Source organism: Sciurus carolinensis (genome assembly GCF_902686445.1).
Source record: "Sciurus carolinensis chromosome 14 unlocalized genomic scaffold, mSciCar1.2 scaffold_115_arrow_ctg1, whole genome shotgun sequence".
NCBI classification, from domain to species: Eukaryota; Metazoa; Chordata; class Mammalia; order Rodentia; family Sciuridae; genus Sciurus; species Sciurus carolinensis.
In genome coordinates, this window is record NW_025920107.1 from 2,823,159 (window position 1) to 2,829,390 (window position 6,232).

At 39.6% G+C, this 6,232-nt stretch overlaps 1 pseudogene; it reads left to right on the plus strand.

The window, feature by feature from the left end:
• The first annotated feature begins 3,709 nt into the window (after positions 1-3,709).
• Positions 3,710-5,902, plus strand: LOC124973282 (uncharacterized protein KIAA1958-like; annotated as a pseudogene).
• Positions 5,903-6,232: the final 330 nt, after the last annotated feature.

The window sequence follows — 6,232 nt, forward strand, 5'->3', positions numbered from 1 at the left end:
AAAATAGACAAGTATATCAATAGTACAGAATAGAGTACATGGACACAAACCCAAATATATACAATTTTCTCATACTAGACAAAGGGGCCAAAAATATGCAATGGAGAAAAGATAGACTCTTCAACAAATGGTGATGGGAAAACTGGAAAACCATATGCAACAGAATGAAAAGAAAACCCTGTCTCTCACCCTGCTCAAAACTCAACTCAAAATGGATCAGGGACCTCAGAATCAGACCAGAGACCCTGCATCTTATAGAGGAAAATGTAGGTCAAATCTTCAACTTGTTGGCTTAGGTTCAGGCTTCCTTAACAGGACTCACATAGCACAAGAAATAAACGTAAGAATCCATAACTGGGATAGATTCAAACTAAAAAATCTTCCCTTAGCAAAGAAAACTATCAGTAATGTGAAGAAAGAGCCTACAGAATGGGAAAATATCTTTGCCACTCATACTTCAGATAGAGCGCTAATTTCCAGAATATATAAAGAATTCAAAAAAACTCTACACCAACAATACAAATAATACAATCAACAAATGGGCTATGGAAATGAACAGACACTTCACAGAAGAAGATGTACAAGCGAGCAACAGATACATGAAAAAATGTTCAACATCTCTAGTAATAAGAGAAATGCAAATCAAAACTACCCTAAGATTCCATCTCACCCCAATTAGAATAAGGATTATCAAGAACACATGCAACAATAGGTGTTAGTGAGGTTGTGGGGGAAAAGATACACTCATACATTGCTGGGGGGGTTGCAAATTAGTGCAGTCACTCTGGAAAGCAGTATGGAGATTCCTCAGAAAGCTTGAAATGGAACCACCATTTGACCCAGTTATCCCACTCCTTGGCCTATACCCAAAGGACTTAAAATCATCATACTACAGAGATACAGCCACATCAATGTTCATTGCTGCTCAATTCACCATAGGTAGATTGTGGAACCAACCTAGATGTCCTTCAATTGATGATGGATAAAAAAACTGTGGTATATATATATATATATATATATATATATATATATATGCAATGGAATATTACTCCACCATGAAGAATGATAAAATTATGGCATTTGCAGGCAAATGGATGAAATTGGAGAATATCATGCTAAGTGAGATAAGCCAATCTCAAAAATTTAAAGGATGAATGATCTCGCTGATAAGCAGATGAGGTCATATAATGGGGGTGGAGGTGTTAGCTTTAGGGTTAGGGTTAGGTTTAGGGTTAGGTTTAAGGAGGGTGGTAAGAATGGAGGAAGAAAGTACTGTATAGAGGGAAAAGAGGGATGGGAGGGGTGGGGATAAGGGAAAAAATAACAGAATGAATCAAACAACATTACCCTATGTAAATTTAAGATTAAACAAATGGTATGCCTTGATACCATGTACAAATAGAGAAACAACATGTATCCCATTTGTTTACAGTTAAAAAAATAAAATAATATAAAATAAAAAGGACTAGAGATGTGGTTAGTTATTAAGTGCCCATGGGTTCATTCCCTGGTACCAAATAATACTACTAATATAACTTAATAAAAAAGTAAATACAGACCAAATAGTGAATATGACACATGATTTTCAAAAAGTTCTTAGATATGCTATCGAACAGAAGTCTGGTCAGCAAGACTCACAATGCTGGAGAGTAGAAGGACACCACTTGATCAAAAATGCCAGTCAGATTTGTCAGAATTAGAACCTGGCAATAATTAAAATGTACTTTCACATCACAGTTGACAGATATGATAGTGTTCATGAAGGCTTTTAATAATTTCTTTCATTTACCCACATCTTGTTGCTAAAATCAATGAGAGAGGTCTAATTCTCACTTCTCATAAATCTGGATGGCACCTCTGAGACTAGATCATAAGAAGCTTTATAGTTTTCTGTTGTAGGTTTTGATACTCTTGGAAGACTAGCTCTTAGGTAGCTGTATCAGGGAACCAGACACTATAGTGTGAGAATAACCAAATCACATGGGTAGTTCATGAGGAGGTGCTTCAAATGACAATCAGTATAATCATGCTCAGACTGTCATAACAAAATACCAGGGATAGTCTGGCTTAAACAAAAAGTATATTTTCTCTCTCATAAGGGCACCAGAGTAGAAAGACTAAATACCCATATTTTCAGGACCTCAACTAACCATAATCACTTTCTAAACCTCCATTTCTAAATACCTATTAAATTGGTGGTTAGGAAGTCAACATATAAAATTTGGTGGGAATATGCACTCAGTCATAACATGGTCCTAAGTGGGTTAGCCAGCATTGCCAACCACAATCTTCAACATCAAATCCAGTTCAGATGATTTTAGCCCCAGTTAATTTTCACTGCAACTTTATAATAAATTCCAAGGTCAAACCACTCAATGAACTGTAGTTAACCCACTTAACCATGAATGATGATAAAGTTTTGCTTTAGGACACTAAATCTCAAGGTGGCTTTTATGCAACAAAAGCTAATATAAAAAGAAATTACAATCAGAAGTTGAAGTGCTACTATAACAAAAACTGCACCATTGTGGTTCAGGGACCACAAAGAAAGCAGAAGGTGAAAGTGTATTGAGGAGACCATTTGCTAACCTGAATGAAAGTGAGATTTTACAGCTGGAAGATGGAGAAAAGGGGGTCTATATTAAACATGGCATGAAAATTTAGCAAGCTGCTGACTACAGTCATGTCGAAAGATAAAATATTTCTAATAAGATGGTAAATTTGACTGAGGAGACATCCAATAATGTTGAAAATGTTAATTTTTTTAAAACTATGTATGATAAGATATGAATATAAAGAAATGAGTAAAAGAAAATATTCAGGACTCAAGCAAATTTAGACAAATACATAGACTTGCTAGTTTCAAACATAAAAAATTATCATTTAAAAGTTATTAAAAGAATATAACAAAAATACTCAAAGAAAAGGCCCCATTCTTCATAACCTGTTCAAGTTATTTTCAGTATCCATCTTTTCAACCAATAGTTTTCAGTGCCTTAAACTTTTATGCACTTTGTCAGTCAAAGCTTGAGAATATTTTTATAATCTCTGCCCTGTGACATTTATGATTTGAATGGAATAGATGTCTTGAAAGCATTATTAGAAATGTAATGAGCAAATTAATTTGGGTTAGGGATTAATTATCAAGACTACATTGTCTAAATTCTGCATTTTCCAAAGAAAGTCTAACCCTTGACCAGCACTTGGAAAATAATGTCTAAGACCTTGAGATGTCCAGACTGATAAGAGTGAATTTATTTACTTGGAGTCTCAGGTTCTGTTGAAAGAAAAAAATATAATATTGGTAAATATGCACTGCAAGTTTTGGTACATGGCCTTACTATATGGTAGTCAATACTATTGTTGCAATTTCTGAATTTCTCTTCTAATTCTATGACCATTGCTTCTACTGCAACCCTACAACAGCTGTACTATTATTACTTAAACTAGATAGCTGTAAAACTTAGGGTGTAAAGAGCAGATATTGGGATAGTCTTGCTTTATCTAAAATAAGATTAAAAATATTCTTCAGGTGCCTTCCCTGCTCCACTTGCCTTCAGTGCCCAGCCCTCCAACCCCTCTTCTGACCCCTCCCCTTTGTCCCACCCCATCCAACAGGGGCTGCTGGGCTCCCACAGGCTTTTGCCACCCATGTTCCTGTGGACAGACACACAAACACCTTCAGGAAAGACACTTCTGATTCTGTAACATGGAGGATTGTCTTCATACCTCATCTGAAAATCTGTTCAAATTGGTCAGCTGGGTCCACAGCCATGAAACCATTTGCAGCTTCATTCCAAACCTGAAACTTTCACTTTCTGAATGTTCCCATAGGAACCTGACTGCAATGTGGAGCTGTAGTGCTGGCCATGCTTATCATTGGCCACTAGCAGCTACTTGTAGAGCTGGGTCCCAAGAGAGGGTCTGTTTCCAGGACAACAGAAGTTTTAACTCTGATAGTCCCAGTATAATTGGGGTGCCTTCTGAGACACAGACTAGTCCTGTTGAAAGGTACCCTGGGAGACCAGTAAAAGCAAAGCCAGAGATTTTTTTGACTTCTCTTATTGTAGTGAGCCCTCTAAACTGGATGACACTATTGAAGAGTATGAGGATGAAAGCACCCTGTTTGACATGGCTTGTGAGTCTTCTGTTACAAATGAAGATAGCGACTTTGAACCCCAAACCAAAAGTCCTCAAAGCATTGCTTGCAAATGGCCAGGAATAGTTCCATCTTCCCTCCAAACAGGTGCCCAGACACAGATGGTTGACAAATGCAGCAATGATGTCATCATCAAGAATATCAAACAAGAAATTCCAGAAGATTATTACATTGTGGCAAATGCAGAGCTGACTGGAAGGGTAGATGGACCAGCCCTGTCCTTGACTCTGATGGCAAAACCCAAGCCTCAGATTCATGCTGGTCCCTCCTGTGTGGGGTCTGCTAAGCTGATTTCCCATGTAACCTCTGCCATCAACATGGAGCTAGACCCACAAGGTATGCCTGCATCTCCTACTGTGATTTCCAGACCACTCCTCCCAAAGACTGCTAGAATATCTCTGACTTCACCAAACAGAGGATCCACTGGAACCCATGGCACCAAACAGCATGTGGCCATGCAGATGCCTGTGAGCACATCCCATCCTAACAATCAGAAAAGAATCCTTTTGTCTGCCCTGCAGTTGCCTGGACATGATGAGCAAGTTGCTTCTGAAGAATTCCTGTCCCATCTGCCCAGTCTGGTCTCATCTGTGAGGTAGCTCTCTCTCCCTCAGTTAACCCAGAACCAGAAGTGAGCTCCAGTCAGGAGCAGCCTCCAGTTGCACCAACTATAACTACTGAGGCCCCTACACAGTGCATACCAGACCAGGATGAAAGAGCAGCTGAGCTCAGCAGGGAGCAGAATGAGAAAACCATCCAGAGCACATAGACTGTTCTCCACAATTTCCATGAGTTCCTCATCTCCAAGTACCCTTCTGAAATAAGAGATTTATGTCATCCTTTGCAAGGAGTTGGATGCCGACCTTGCTTCTTTCTCTGTTGATACAAGGCAGAGGATGGGTCTGAGTATGAACCCAAGAGCTTGACAAATTACCAGTGTGGGCTGGGATGGTATCTAAAAGAACACAGGTATGGCTACAGTATCACTAGGGATAAGGAATTCAAATGTTCCCAAGAGGCCCTCAGACAGAAGCAGATTGAACTCTGCTGCAAAGGAAAAAGAAACCACACAAGTCCATGAAGCTCACCTTTACTGATGAGCTCATCCTGCGGAAAAGGGGACTGCTAAGCTGATATAACCCTGAGGGTCTGCTCAAACTAGTCTGGCTTAATAACACATAAGCTTTTGGTCACTGCACAGGTTTCCATGGATCTACCTTGAAATGGGGTGCTATCCGCCTCCAAGTAACAGAAATGGGACTGGAGTACTTGGAGTGGATGGTTCAAGACACTGATGATCTGAATGCTAAAACCAAGAGATGGGGGACAGATTCATGTGTGAATATCACCCAGCATGCTCCACAGACCTGCCCTGTACAGGACTACAAAGAGTATGCCCAGTGCGGCCCCCTGCCATGCTCTAAGAGGATGCCCCTTTCTACTTGTCCATCAAGTCAGTTGTAAACTTGGCAGCTCTGCATTTGTACAACTGCCAGGCACTTGGCAAGAACAAGCTGGCCAAGATGGTGAAAACCATGTGTGAGAAGGGCAACATTCCCTGGCTGGAAAACCAACTTCAGTGTGTATCAGAGCTGCAGCACCCTATCTGAGGCCCATAGCAACCAACTGGTGCTTATCTGTAATAACCTCAGCCAGCAGGCTGCCCAGTCAGTGGCTGGGCACTCCAATAGTAGCAATTCCATTGTCTCCACCTCCTATGACTCTTCCTCAGACACTGTTTGACCCAGGTGGCCTCAAGACCCCAATTTGGTTTCTGTGTCCCAAGAGACTGATGATACACTGCTTCCTCATTCCATTTCCTCTGTCCTCAGTGTTAATTTTATATAAACATAGATATATAGTATGTTTTTCTTTTTACAAATAAGCCAATGGAGATAGTTTAGTATTACTAACATAGTATTTATAGGCTTAAGACAAATAAATGTACTTGTGGATGATTACATATAACTACTGTTACAGACTTTACAAAACCATAGTGGTTCTCAGGCAACACTGAGCAAAGAATTCTGTTTTTAAAAACCTGTTAAAAAGAAAGAGAGTCATCATAGACAC